Source organism: Hermetia illucens, chromosome 2 (genome assembly GCF_905115235.1).
Source record: "Hermetia illucens chromosome 2, iHerIll2.2.curated.20191125, whole genome shotgun sequence".
NCBI lineage: Eukaryota > Metazoa > Arthropoda > Insecta > Diptera > Stratiomyidae > Hermetia > Hermetia illucens.
Genome location: NC_051850.1, coordinates 184,801,588 through 184,817,343, shown reverse-complemented (window position 1 = coordinate 184,817,343; position 15,756 = coordinate 184,801,588). Strand labels below are relative to the sequence as shown.

The window sequence follows — 15,756 nt, the reverse complement described above, 5'->3', positions numbered from 1 at the left end:
ACGGGGTTCACAATTCCGATGCTCCAACCCGCTTCATAACCGCTTCCCCAATAGAGAACCCAACCCAAATAAATACAAGGAATTTCGAACTTGCCAAAGCTGTCTGCTGCAATGACATCCTACCCCGAAATATCTCTCCAAACAACATTTTGCAATACTTTTTCGAAGCAGGCACTGACCCATAGGGGACCATGCCGCTAGGCTCGGCTTACCCTACAACTCGCATTGCCGAAGCTGCGGAGAAGAAAGGGAAACCCTCATGCACTTTCTCTTCGATTGCCCAGCTCTGACTGGAGTCAGGCTGCGGACACTGGGTAAACCATTCTTTGGGGACCTCAGTGAGATTTCTAGCTGCACGGTCGGAGAGCTGCTTTTCTTCGTGAATGCTACGGGCTGGCTCTGAAGATCCGAGCCGGCTGGACTCTGCTTCCCTGTTCCTATAACAACAGTCACGGTCTTAGGAGTTTGCGGCATCAAAACGGCGCACCAAAGCGCTAATTGGGCTCCTCGGAGCGGCCACTGATACCTACCTACCTTTTCGAAGCCCACCCTTCCATATTCTACTTGTTGGTCTAAGTATTGAGGTCGATGTCAATGCAACAGTTGCCCTCCCCCCTTTAAATACACAATAGCATATTACCTAATATGAAGTCAAATCGGTCTGTTCTAGCATCCACTTTTTCAAACCAGACTCACTCGCTCTATTTAAATAATCGGTTTCGTCAACTCCAAGCGATCCCAAATCCCTGCCGGGCAGGGTGAAAATCGAAAGTCAACTAGGCTAGCCAACATTTTATCTATTACTTAAAAAAAAACTCTGGAGGTGATACCATTTCCCTCAACAATTAATCACTGTCTGCTCAATGACTACGTCCCGTGATTTAGTACTGCGTTCAAATTACTCCTAAGAAGAGCGAAAATCTTCTCCTTCTTGATAGCTACGGGAGCCTATCCACTCTATCCACTCAACTTTCGTCAAAATTTTCAAGTGGACCACCAAATTATTTATCGATGTGTAATGTGATAAGGAAAATACGATCTCAGATTTTGAATTCACCAACCGAACAAGACATTCGGTTAAAGAGCCCTGTCTGGTGTTAATAACAAAAAACTCAACCATATTTTGCCTCCTTGACGTACCAAAAGCCCTCAACTCCGCATGGCAATTCAGACCAGTTTATAAGTTAGCAACGTAGCATTCTCAAATTCGGCCCGTGCCTTTGCTAGCTAATCTTTACCTCTTGATATGGTTGGCAATCCCAAGTGAAAGCTCAGTATCCCTGATGGAATACCACAAGGCTCCGTCCTTCCATCATTCTCTTCTCTTTTTTTACAGCGGACATTCCTAAGCCAACTTTCAATTACAATCCGATGAAAATCCATCATTATATGAACGGCTTCATTAATTTTACCTCCGTGAAGAACATAGTATGCAGTCAGACTGGTTTGAATTCAGGACGTGCGATTGCATTCAGATCAGGCTGTCGAGCTTGTGAACAGACAAAGGCCAAGAAGAAGCTTGTTTGAGTTCATATTTGGATGAGCATTGTCGATATTTTAGCGCGATATATCAGGCGCGAAGTCAAAGTTCAATAATAACTCTCCTTTCCATGTACCAATCTTGCTGGAATTCCACTAGGCTCCGCTCTTTTCGCAACTCTTTTCTGCCTCTTCACAGCGGACATTCGAAAGCCCAAGTCTAAACCCCATTGACAATTCAATTATGCCGACGATCTAATGTTTAGACTACCACAACGGCTAAAGTATGCCTGCAATCTCGTCTGAATTCATATTTAGATGAAAGTAGCCGTCAATACTCTAAAATGTCAAACGATTATCTACCACAAGGGCAGAATAAAAATGACTCTCAATATGTTTCCTGATGCAAAGAATCTGTTTCTCAACATCAACTCATTCCTACCCCTATCGTTAAACAACTTCGCATGGCAATGGGGCGTCAACGTCACCTCCATGTTATCCAACATCCCTCATGCTCCAAATCGTCTTAGCAGCGTCTTCAACTGGTTATACCCTACCTTTAGGCTTTAGGGTAAATGATTTCCAAGTTGGGCCGCTTACAGTACTTCATCACATTCATCAGATCCTGGCCATGTGTCATGCCATGTGCTGTCTGGCGTCCTGACCTACGCCATCGCTCCATCTTAGGCAGGCTCTGCCTCGTCTTCTTTTCCTACCATAGATATTGCCCTTATAGACCTTCCGAGTGGGATCATCCTCATCCATACGGATTAAGTGACCCGCCCACCGTAACCTATTGAGCCGGATTTTATCCACAACCGGGCGGTCATAGTATCGCTCATAGATTTCATCATAGTGTAGGCTACGGAGTCGTCCATCCTTATGTAGGGGGCCGACAATTCTTCGGAGGATTCTTCTCTCGAACGCGGCCAAGAGTTCGCAATTTTTCTTGCTAAGGACCCAAGTTTCCGAGGAATACATGAGGACTGGCAAGATCATAGCCTTGTACAGTAAGAGCTTTGACCCTATGGTGAGACGTTTCGAGCGAAACAGTCTTTGTAAGCTGAAATAGGCAAGATTGGTCTGAACATCGAAGTCGATGGTAAACGACTAAAAGGTCGGCCGAAACAACGATGGCTTCATACGTTGGATGGGGATTTAAAAACCTCGTGATTGCATCCAGATCAGGCATTTGATAGAACCAAATGGAAAAGTCGACCACGACAAGCCGACCTCGCTTGTGAATGGGACAAATGCTGAAGAAAAAGAAGAAGAGTGAGGATTCTAGATGACTCTTTTAAGGACTGATGCATGAAGCTTCGCAACAAACTGGAGCCTTGGAAATGAGGAGAGTGCATCTGGTCCCTCTAGGATTCTATCAAAATTTGGGTGTCCATATCTCAGCTACTTTGAAGCGAAAGTTGGGATGAAGGTCAGTTAGTATGACGTGGTGACCTTGATGGGAAAATGAAATTATTTAAGGGCTTCAAGGAGACATTATAGAAAATTGAGGCACCTGAAAGGTATTTCGTGAATTCCAGGAGAAAACAAAATATGCTTGCTCAAAAGGCCATTATTTAGCTTTAAACAGGCTGGCAAGAACCAGTGCCAAGAGCTAAGCTAAGCGTGTGCAACAAAACCTTATTAAATTTACGGGACAGGTAGCAACTGCGAACGCTCACGTATACAGTGAACTATATCATTCTACAGGGAATCGAGGGGTGGGGGTTTAGGTCCTCATACATGCAAATGGGGGGGGGGGGGGTTTAATTTTATATCAAATGAAAGGTCTCGGCTAGTATTTTCCGAAACCATTCTAGGTTTTGACATTTGTTGGAAAGGTAGGGAGTGCGTCAATATGTGGAAGGGATTCAGTAACCACATTGTTTTCACCGGCATACGCTTTCGACGAGGTCTTATACTGGTAGAACTGGCGGATATACCGGAATGACTTAGGAACGTAGTCCATAAACTGTTAAGGTAGAGGCAATCAAACGCCATAAATACTTCACTAACTAGAGGTTTAGTAACATCCCGGTGAATGTGCACAAGAAGAATCCTAGAAAAAATAATTCGGAGTTTACATCGAGTGGAAATCCTAACAAAGTCCATGAAAGAAGGCAGGATCGAGCTGAGAAGTGGATCTACCGCACCTTGAGGAGGAGAAGCTAAATGACCTAGACCTGGATCTTCTAGGGCTCAGGACGGATAGCGAGACAGTGACATGTCGAAGACGATACTTCGTAATCGTAGAAGAGCTCCTAATATTGACGGAGCCAAAAGCTAGAAATAAGATTTCCTAGGTAAACCTCCGCAGTAATTTCTACCCAATTTCCATAGAGAGATTGGTGCTGTGCAAGGAGGTTCGTAGAATAATAAAGATCGATATTCAGGACATTTCTGGAGTAGAAGGAATAGTATTCCAGGAGCAGAGATTGGGACTCCTAGATAAAGCCTTTGAGCAACAACATGGCTCACTAGAGATGGGCAGTGATATCAGGAGCCAATTGGAACTGGTGAAAGAACTCAATAAAGTCGTCATTTGTGCGTGTGAAGGCAGCTGTCAATCTAAGACAGTTACCTCATAGTGGAACAAAACCCTAGCCAGAATTAGAGTGGAATTCCGAAAATTCTTCAACTGAGCGAAATCAACCGAGGACTTGCCAAGTCACAAAAATGCACTGACGACATATAGCCAAACGATCAGGGAAGCAAACCCAAGCAACTCAGGAAATTCTGTGAAGGGATTTAAGGAGTCAGTGAAATATCTAGACTGTACAATTTTACAGTCAAAGGATAAAGCAACATCTTCTGTCTGTCCTAAAAAGGAAGATAAGATATTTAAAGAGAATGAGGAGGACAAGGTCCTGGGTTTCTATCCTACAGGCCTTCTGCATGACACTCCAATAATAGACAGAAAATGGAAGAAGGGTTATCTGAAACTAGTGAAAAAAGCATGTTTTGAAAGTGGGAACCTTTAACCATTGGAGTGGAGTGGATGACACTCTCTCAGCACTATTTCAGAGAGGCCTAGAAATCACCGTTCCAAAGAGTGCTAAGTGTTAGCATGGATGATGGTATGGTTGTTCCAGGTAGACGTCACTGCCAACTTATTTGGTGATTCTGTGGTGACAGTTGAGGAAGGCGCTACCACATTCCCTCGATTGCGATGCCAACGCGCAAAATCAGGGCTAGGGAAGCAGCAACATCTACCGAAGAGGTGAGATCTTCTTGTATTTGTCCTTAGCAACAGGCTAGACAAATATAATGTAGGGACTACGGTAAGATTCTTGACCGGTACCAGGCAACAGGTACTAGACGCAAATCTAGGGAATACTCTTATAAATGGGCTAGTGAAGAATTGGAGTGTGTTGAGTGAATCCTCTATGTTTGATGACCGAATGATAAGATTCGACATTGGGAGCAACTCTGAAGTAGACAGAATAGTACCCCAAACAGATTGGGATCCTTGCATACGGCATCTGAGCAATAACGGGCGATGATGTCTGGAGCGAAATGAAACTGGTGGAAGGCCTCAACAGAGTCGTCATTGAGGCGTATGAAGTTAGCCCTCTGAGTGAGACAGTCAGGTTATCAAGGCGATTGGAAGTCACAAACACGCACTAACGATGTATAGCAAAGCGATCAGGGAAACAAACTCAAGCAGGTTCAAGAAATCCTGTAAAGGGATTGAATAAACCACAGGAGCATCCAGGTTATGCAAAGCTATATCAAAGGATAAGGCAAGGTCTATCTGAATAAGGAAGCTAGAAAATTTTAGGATAACAACAGGAACGGGGTATATTTGGCTCGCAGAACTTATTTTGTGGGGTTCTATATCACCTTGGATGGCAACAACATTTTACCTGACACTCCAATAACAGACAGTAGGAGGAAGAAGGGAATGTCGGAACCAGGAAAAAGGACTCGAAAGCTAAAGTAAAAGGGCAGGGGGAACCTTTAATCTGGTGAAATCACCCGGACTAGATGACATTTTCTTAGCACAACTTCACAGATGTCTAGAAATCATTTCTCCAAAGGGTGGTAAGGGGTAGCATAATTTTGGGATATATACCGAGGGCACCTAGGGTGACAAAAGTGGCCTTTATTCCTGGGGGCAAAGAGGATGATTTCTTGGCAATATTCTTTTCCGCCAGGCTGTGAAAATTAGAGGAGGATAGTAATGCAAGTTTGTACTATTTTGAAGATTTACAGATTCTGGCAGGGACATTTTTGTTGGTCTAACTTTTACTTTGTTCAACTTATTTCAGATGTGCAGATGGAACGAGCTCCGTTGAGGGACACATCCTTTTTTAAATTGACTTGTTTTTAATCGTCTTTCAAAAGCGGGACCTTTACTGACATTGCGCGTCACATAAACATGACCTCTTTGATTTTCCGTCTCCTGGGCTTCCTTGTTTCTTAAATAGAGCAATGGAAACACCGTCATTAACAGCAATCGTTCCAAACTAATTTCCGCACGATATGGCAATTGCTTGACTAAACAGCTCCTTACTTTTAACAAATCCAATTCATTTTCAAAACTACTCGACCGCTAACTGCATAATACCCTCAAAGGCTAATTACTCGGGTTACAATCACATTTGCTCCATGCAACCCCCGAAAATCATAAAACACAATTCCTGCTTTTGGCATCTTAAGATGAGGCCAAAAGAAAACTTTATGTCGGTTTATGCTCCTAAGGCTACCAGCAGTAATAGAATTCTCATAAAATACATATGAAAATTACAGGCGGGTCGTAAAATTGTTTTCGTTGACGAAATTATATTCACCCTTTTCTGGCTCCGCTTGTATGAGCATAACAGGCCACCATACAGGGTCAAAGATATGATTCAAACATGTGAGTATACCACGTTCACCAGGAGGGCGAACAGTGCTGATTTCGGGGGCTATTTCGTCTGCGGGAGTCTTGAGTCTAATTAGCTGAAAATTTTATGATCTGGACATTTAATGGCGGATGAAAGATGCTATAATGCGCAGGAGGGTGAACAATGGTTTTGATTTGGACAATGGGGGGAGATTGGCTATTAGGGGTTGGAGGAATTTATTTCCGTTTAACATGGAGCTAGAGAGTTGATTAGGTATGTCTCAAGGTCATTCGATTTGCGACTTATGGTACTTCATCTTGAAGGCGAGGCCTGAAGATAGATAGGATTGCATGAAACACGAGATATCTATTTTCGATTTAAACGTCACAAGTCAGGATAAAATGAGTTGTAATAAATCCATGAATGTCCTGCTTCCCTTCAGAATTTTGTTTGAAATTCCATGGAAATTTCCTCATATGTCGCTCACCCCTATGAAAATTTAAATTTAATTTTTAGCTAAATATGCAGATAAATCACAGAACAAAGTACTCCAAAATTTATATTCCACATACGAATCATCACAAGGACGAAGCTTAGCAGGATGGGCAAGTGAAATGTGACAGCAAGTAGCACTTTGGATCTACGCCACAGTCGTCCTCATAGGGACCTTCAAAACCTTTGGAGAGGAAGGCGCCTTAAATAAATCTCGCCAAATAGCCACAATTTCATGTCACTCACTCATTTTGCCCCATTTCATGTCAACTTCTTCCTTGTCCTCGTCGTAGTTGTTGTCGTTCTCATTGTCACTTGTGTCCTCTCAGCGAAAAGATTTAGCAAGGATCACGCAACTGAGGATATAGTGCAGTGCTAGGAGTTCGGGAGTTAGGAAAGTTGGAATAGCGTTTCCAGCGATTAAGATTATCTCTAGATTTGGGAGGGGGGAGGGGTGCAGTAACGGAATGCATGGAACCAATCCAGACCACACTATGCAGATCTAAACCATTCCATTGCCTCCATAGTTTTAGAATGCGGTTGGGTAATCCTCTACTATACTAGGGGCTTTTAAAGTGGGGGATGGGGGTACAGCTCCTTCGTAATATTTGGGGTTTGAGGGTGATAGGTGCTTTAGAGCGCTACATTTTTTTGAATGGATACCATATAATTTATCCACATATTATTCCTTCTGAAGTTTAGTGAATATTTCACGCACTGAAAAGCCGTGATCTAAATTCATCCCTCTACAGAAAATTACCCTGGCTGAGTCCTAGTTCTGGATGAGAGATTGAGTGTTGCGAAACGGAGAAAAACCATCAGATCTACACTCAAACAAATAGGTCGGCGAAAGAATTGCATCTTCCCCCACATATTGTGCGATTCGAGTAGTTTCACAATTTCATGCTTTTCAACATGCGGGGGTAGTTTTTTCCCCCGCACATACGACTATATTGCACTAGACATCCTGTTTGCAACATTGAGGGTTGAACATTTTTCCATGTTTTCAAGTGTCGTCAGAATGTTACATTCTATCAAGGGGCTACACGTGCATGTTCACGTATTTGTTCTCATTGCACCACACCCCCCGTTCTACGTATGTACTTAGCAGGAAGCGAGAGAGCCCTACCCAGAACCTGTACATTCTTACATTGCCTTTCAGCAGGAAGGTATGTTTGGGTTGCGTAAACCACTTACATATCCTGGAGCAAAGGATAACATCAAATACATATAACAAAGTGCTACGTAGCATCGTGCTACTCGCTATGTTGGATAAAATGAGAATTTATGACCCCTAATGTCTGAAGTACAAGTATTCCTGGAAGTACTAGGTACTTTGCTGAATACCCTAAAAACATTTCTTCACAATCGTGTTGAGTACAGTAACTCGTGTAGTGCACAGGCTTTAATAAAACAACTGTTACATGAATGTAACATGTTGTTGGAATAGTTTTCATAATTTGTTCTATTATTTAAAGTTATTCATATCGGGATCGGGGCTTACAGACGGCGTGCATAACTCGAATTGGGGTAAATAATTTTCAGAGTATCGAACCCCTGCATTTATTGAATGGTTTTCATATAAGCCATGCCCCTGAAGGGTTAGTCAAGTGTAACTGATTTTCGGGCTGATTGGTTCATTTGACGATCCCAACCCCGTTTGAGAATGGAGGAGGAGAAGGTGACACAAGGGCCGCATTCCTGTCTCAGACCGACTACCGGCTACGAGATCCCCCAGTTAATTTTTTTTTTTATGGATGGAGGTGGAAATCTTAGAAAGACACTGCTGCGCCAGGTTGCAGCAGTGTGTGGGATTCGCACCCACTAAAACCACCCCCCCAAGTATTACTTCACGGGGGAGGCTCTGGTTTGCTATACCAGCTTGTCCATGTCACGTCTCCGTCGCGCCGCCTTCCGAGCTCGATCCAACTCCTCGAGTTTTGTCTGCACCACGGCTACTGCCTCATTTTCCGCCTTACAGTTCTCCTCCGACTTCAGCATCTCTTCAACCAGGTTCGAGGGCTCGATGTCCGCCCCTAAGACGCTGTTCAACCTCCTTTTCTGCTGCAGAAATCTGGGACAATGGAACATAACGTGCTCCGGGTCCTCGGGTGTAGCAGCATTTAGGACAGTTGGGAGACTCGTCCAACTCGAAGCGATGCAAGTACTTCCTATAGCCACCGTGTCCCGTAAGGAACTGTGTCAGGTGGTAATTTAATTCTCCGTGCTTTCGGTCGACCCATTTCTGGATGCACGGGATCAATGTATGGGTCCACCTGCCCTTGTCGGAATTATCCCATCGTTGTTGCCACTTGCCACACAACTCTCTCCTGATGGCTTTTCGGAAATCCGCATTCACCTCGGCTGGATTTGCCTTCCGTTTTCCGTAGAGCCAGTGTGCCTCGCTCGCTAGAAGATCTATAGGAATCATTCCTGCGATGACACACACTGCCTCCGTCGACGCCGTCCTACTTGCGCTGCACACCCTTAGCGCAATTGGCCGGTATGCCGAACCTATCTTCCTCCGGTTGACAGCGTGGTTCAACGCTCCCGCCCAGACAGGAGCCGCGTATAGCAGGATCGACCTCACCACTCCCGCGATGAGTAGCCTGCGACTATACTTCGGCCCTCCCACGTTAGGCATCATCCTTGCAAGGGATGAGCTGGCATTTGCTGCCTTCTCTCGCGCATAATCCAAGTGAGACGACCTCACGATTACCAACCCGGATGGTAACCGTGTTGTTCTTCCTACGGTTGGTAATGAGGACCGCCTCCGTCTTTTCGTCCGCCAGGTCCAGCTTGGCCATTCGTAACCATGACTTGATGGTATGAATGGCTTCATTTGCATAAAGCTCCACATCCTCGGGATGCTTTGCAATTGCAACTACCGCCAAGTCGTCCGCAAAACCAATCAGCGTTGTCTCCTCCGGCACGCGAAGGCCAAGCACTTCGTCGTACATTATGTTCCACAGCAGCGGTCCCAACACAGAACCTTGAGACACACCTGCTGTCACAATGTACTCCTTCGGCCCGTCGTCCGTCTCGTACCAGAGAAGTCTGTCCGAAAGGTAACTCTCAATGAACCGAGCCAAGTAGCTAGGAACACCCAGTTTGGCCAAAGCGCCCTTAATCCAGCCCCAGTTGGCTGAATTAAAAGCATTTTTGACGTCCAGCGTCACCAGAGCACAGCATTTGTCCAGGGCCATTGCATTTCGAGTTAATTCCACGACCTTTGCTACTGCATCGACCGTAGAACGGGCTCGCCGAAACCCATATTGCCGCTCTGAAAGAGCACCCGCAAGCTCGATGAACGCGAGCAGCCTGTTGTATATCACCCTCTCCAGTATCTTCCCCATGGTGTCTAGGAGACAAATAGGGCGATATGAAGAGGGCACGGGGCTTCGGTAGCAACACCAGCTTCTGCCTCTTCCACTAGGCGGGAAACACTCCTTCCGCCATGCACGATTCGAATGTGCTTGCGAACCACCTTGGTCTGGTCTTGACCGCCACAGAGCCTTGTTCGGAATTCCGTCGAATCCCGGAGCCTTGCTGTCCCCAATACGTCTGCAGATTTCCAAAAGTTCCTCTTCGGTAACATCAGGGATCGAGAAGACGTCCTGCTGAGCTGCCAGTTGGGGTTCTCTTCCGTCCTGCTCCTGCTGCGGAAAAAGAGTTGTAATTATTTGCAACAAGAGGCGTGGGCATGTCACTTGAGGTGATTTTTGCCCGCGGATCTTGTTCATTACAACTTGGTAGGCTGTACCCCACGGATTCGTATTAGCGTCCATGCAGAGCTTCTGGTAGCATTCCCGCTTGCTTCTCCGAATGGGCTTCTTAAGGTTGCTTCGCAGATCCCTGTATTCCTCCTCACGCTCCTGGTGCTCCGGCCTTCTCCTTGTCCTGTGGGAAAGTCTCCTCGCTCGGAGACAAGAGGATCTCAAGGCAGCGATCTCCGTGTTCTACCAGTAGTTTGGCCTCTTATCGTGGTGCAAACGTCGTCATGGCATCGTAGCGTCGCATGCTTCGTTTACATGCTGAGACAGCTGTGTGACCCTTTCTACCGCTGTCCCATCCGGATCATGGGCTCCCTCCAATGCGGCCAGGAATGTCTCCTCGTCGAAAGCTCCGATAGACCAACCGCCTTAGCCTTTCCACCTCCAGAGCGTCGTTGACTGCTTCCCCGGTTCCCAATGCGGAAGAAGATGGCCTGGTGGCCACTGTGGGTGTAGTGCTCACTCACTTGCCAAGCCATCTCCCTCACCAGTGAAGTGGTAACAAATGTCAGGTCAACGATCGAACCCGACCCTCTTCCTCGAAAGGTGGGCACGCATCCAACGTTGGCCAGCACGATGTCCAGCTCCGCAAATGACTCTAACAGAATTTGACCTCTGGTGTTCGTCGATCGGCTTCCCCACTCCAAGGCCCACGTGTTAAAATCGCCCGCAATGATTTTAGGGCTGCGGTCTCTAGCGTCCAACACCAGACTGTCTAACATCTCCTCATATTGTGCTAAAGTTGCACTAGGAGGAGCGACTCTCGACTCTCGACTCTCGAATGGTTTGCGAGAGCAGGTCCTGAGCTGCCTCACAGTGATTTAGATTGATTTGTATCAATCTCATTTGCCTGTGCGGTTCAGCTCCCTCCTATATACCGGACATCTGCTGCTTCCCGCAACATGCCGGTCGTCCATGCCCTCTTTCCCACTACATAGCATACACCGTGGATCTCCGGTGCAATCTTTGATGAGGTGGCCCTCTTCCCCACATTTCCTGCAACTCCTCGATCTATCATGCTGGCTAGTGCATGCCGCCGCAAAATGGCCGAAATCGAGGCATCTGAAGCATCTCTTTAGGCTCCCTGAGCCTGCACACGACCCAACCTACTCTTACCTTGCCCGCGGTAATTAACTTAATAGCTGATTTCGCCGGCAAACTAATAATAGCGTTCTGTGTGCCGCCATATGCCTTCTTCATCCTTTTTATGGTACTCTGGTCTATATCGCTTAGGTTGAATTGTTGCTGTAGCGCAGCCAGATGTCCTCCCGTGAGGTGACCTCATCTAGATCCTTGCATTCAACCACTATCTCCTGTTTCCGAGCTCTCACCTCAGCTCCTAGTACACTTTCCACCTTCCCGCGGAAGTTATCGGCCGACTTGTCGGCGGATCTACTTAACTCCAGGATCAGATCCCCTCTCTGTGTTTGCCTGATACGGCTCACACTATCCCCCAAATCATTCAACTCTGGGTCTAACTTCACGTTTCGGAGGATGTCGTCATAGGACATATTTCCCTTCTTGGAAATAATTATTATTTCCGGGCGGAGCTTCTTTTTGTCATTCTTCCTCTTGTTGCTCACCTTAGTCCATTGTTCGGGCCTCCGGGCGTTGGTTTCTTCCACTTTTGTAGGTGTTGCGGCTGCAATCGCAGCCCCCAGTTACGTCTGCCATATTATATGAGGCCAGGACTATTTAGTATAGGAGGTGATGATTCAGGGCGCCTCAGCTACCCTGTCGCCTCTATTACCCATCTCTCCCTTCTTCGTCTTCAATGTAGCATGTCACTCTATTCCACGTATCCTCGCTCTCTAGCTTCGATTATGTTCGGAAGTACTCGACACCCCTCTCTCGACAGGCCTCGGCCGACTAATCCCCGGCCTTTGTCTGCCATTCCAGTACGACTATAAAGGACTGTATCCCAGTCGCAACCTGACGATGTCTCCATGGCGAATTAACAATCACCTTTCATCCGAGGAACACGTTCGACATCGATTGGGCTACGCAGCTCTGATTTTCATCTTGCTATTACTGCATTAGCGCCTCCGTGCACCCCCGTGTCGAAATTAGTGTATTCCACCACTTTCGACGTCATTCTGGCCTACATCTGAAGCAACGCCAACTCAAGTCTGTCACCTCTTTCATGGATGAAACTGACGAAGGTTAGCACTCCTGACTAGGTGATAGCATCCTTTAAAGCGACATATCTGCACGATTTCGAAGTTATCTCCCAGATCTCCTTTCGGCCACAAAGGGTCTTCATCAAGTCTTATTAGAGGACCAAGCTTCGAACTATCAAAATGTTAGGTGTCTAAGGATCAAGCTCTCGGGTTTCAAGTTATCTACGTTAGCATTCCAACGTCACGTTATTTGCATTATTGAAACCTGGTTGAATGGCAGGATTTTAGATTCCATGCTACTCGAATGTTACGTTGTCTTTCGTTGTGACAGAGACTGTGTTGGGCTTGGCAAGACAACTGCCGAGGTGCCATAACAGCTCTTAAGTCCCATCTCCGTGCTGAAACCAGCTTTTCTAACTGCTCTTCGAACTACGATTCTGTCATAATACCAGTAATTCCGCCAAACGTATACCCCTTTATCATATCCTGTGTATATTTTCTCTACTTCAGTCTCCGTTTTTTGTACGAAGATTTCTTCGACAGATTATTAGATGTCATAGCCGTTTTGTTCATCTGTCTTCCTTTCATCCCCTGTGGCGACTTTAATCTTCCTATTTTCTCTTGCTCTATTACACCCTACCTACGTTCCAGCCCCAATAATTCCTCCCACTCTTCCCTTATTTTGTCCACTTTCATGTCTGCGGCGGCCTGGTCTGATTATGTTTCAGGTTAAAGTTGCATAATTCGGCAAGTCCTCACATGACCTCCTTGTGGTGGCTGCTGAAAACCTTCTTCGGAAGGGCCAAGAGTGTGAAGGATCGTGCTGAGAGAAGGCTCATCCAACTGACGCGGATCTGCTTGTCTGCTGGCCATGTGCTAGAGGCAAATGAATCTGACATAGGGATGAGTTGAAGCAACAGCCAAAAGATCGTCCACCCTGCACTGGAGAAGGTGCTAATAGAACCCAAGCCAAGGTGGAACAGCATACGCCGAGGGCTGCGTGCCCAATGAGGAGCTTGGTCTTTAGTATGCAAACTCTGAATACCATAGGCGCTTTCAGTTTCAAATAAGACCCTTACTACCGTGGTCGGGCTAGCTAGTGTGGACATTGTTTCTGGGCTACTCGTGGGAATAAGACATGTACTCAATTTAAAAAGAGAATAAATAAACCGATGATAGAACAAGAGGCGGTGATGCCAGGCGCATCCTCGGAGGACGAGTTGCCAAATTCCAGCCAGGAGACAGTAGCCGTCAAGAGTAGCACAATCGGTACTAGCCGTAGCACCTCTGTGCTGAAGCAAACCATAAGGACCTCCTGGAGCGGGGCGGTAGATGGACTAGTGGTTCCCACTCTGGAATCCACTGCGAGTACCAGACATATCGCTCCTAACCCAAAACCCTCGACGTCGGGGGATCCCTCAAAGGTAAATACCAACAAGAACGTCAGTCACTGGAAACCGGCAAAGAAGCGAAGTTCCGCTGCTGTCTTGTTCAAGATCTAGTACTAGAAGCCCATGAATATTCTCAGCAAGACTGCTAAGAAATAAGAAGGCTGGTATTGTCGACAAGCAAACGACTTCGCTCAAAACCAGACGATTTTTGAGGAATACAACAGCAATCGCCTGGCAGACGAGCAAGAGGGGAAGCCCATCGCACTCAAAAGCAAACGATTCCAGGACGAGGTCGAACAAGACCACAAGCGGAGCGGAGTGGACAACAGCTCGGACGCTAAGCAATATATGGAGAACAGTACGCAGCAACAGTCAGCTGACGAGCCACGAACTGCGAAATCCTTTAGCGACGTGGCCAAGAGGCACTTACCTGTGGCGTTGGCGGATGGCAATTTCGCTAGCGGCAAGCTAGTGCCCGAGGTGTGGACCAGTATTGAGGCCAGACTTTCGGAAATGGTTATTGAGCATCTCCTGGACGCCAAAAGGAAACGCACGGGATCCATCCCCTGCTTTGATTCCTCTCAGGTGATCTACGTTATAGCTTGCGAAGACCAATTCTCTTGGAACTTTCTAGGTTCATGCCTCGCTAAGATCAGTGATGCCTGGGAGGACGTCAAACTCAAAGAGTTCCCCTACGATGATTTCCAAGAGACCGGTCGCTCGTATGTCGTTTCCGAAGATTCACATGGATAAGGACACGCTCTAAGTTCAATTCCTGCGCCTTCAAAACCCCAGGATTCTCATGGACGACTGCGTTGTTATGAAAGAGGAGGAACCCCAGACAAACAACAAACCTTTTCTGCTCTGTATAAACGGCGTTACCTGGGGGCACTGGAAAGTGTCGACTATAAAGTTCGGTTTGGAACCAGGAACGAAAGGCAAAAGTGTTCCGCTCTACAAAGCAGGACGACGACCTGGATCCATTCGACGCCGTCAACTAGATGCTGGAGGAGATGAGATTCGAAGGTCCAACGAGGACTGACGAAACCCCCGCGCAAGCAGGGTAACGCAGATAAATCTCCAGCACTCGAAGTGCGTCTCGGCTAATCCGCTTGTCTTCCTCCAAGAGGAAGACATCGACATCGTACTAATACAGAAGCTTTGGGTCGGAGGCAACCGAACCATCAAAGGGTTCCAAAGCAAATATTTTAATTTATTTCGCAGAACAGGAGACGCTGATCAGGACAGACCAAGAGCATGTATCCCCGGGAGGAAGAGTTTGCACGCTTTTTTATATCCGGACCTGAGTACCAGCGATCTAGTTGTGGTCGAGCTGCACCAGGCGGGGGCAGAGAACATATATATTTCCTCAGTATACAAGGCTCACGACCGATCAGTTCCGCCAAAAAAAATACAACATTTGACGACCATCATAGCAACAAAGAAGGCCAGCCTTTTGATAGACTGTAATGCCAATGCAAGCCATATGCTTTCGAGCAGCGGAGAAATCAACGACAGAGGTCGGTCACGCTTTGATTTTATTATTACTTTAAACCTATTGGTGTATAACAGGGACAGTACATCAACCTTTCATTTCCTCGGCTCAAAGAACTGTGACGGTTGGGAGGAGGTCCTCGGTATCACCTTAATTACCGACAATGGCATTCTTAAG

General features: G+C 46.4%; 1 protein-coding gene across 1 annotated transcript in view; it reads right to left on the bottom strand.

Moving 5' to 3' along the window:
- LOC119647856 (RNA-binding protein Musashi homolog Rbp6) overlaps window positions 1-15,756 on the bottom strand; it is a 1,519,969-nt gene that overhangs the window by 12,217 nt on the left and 1,491,996 nt on the right. The window lies entirely within an intron of this gene.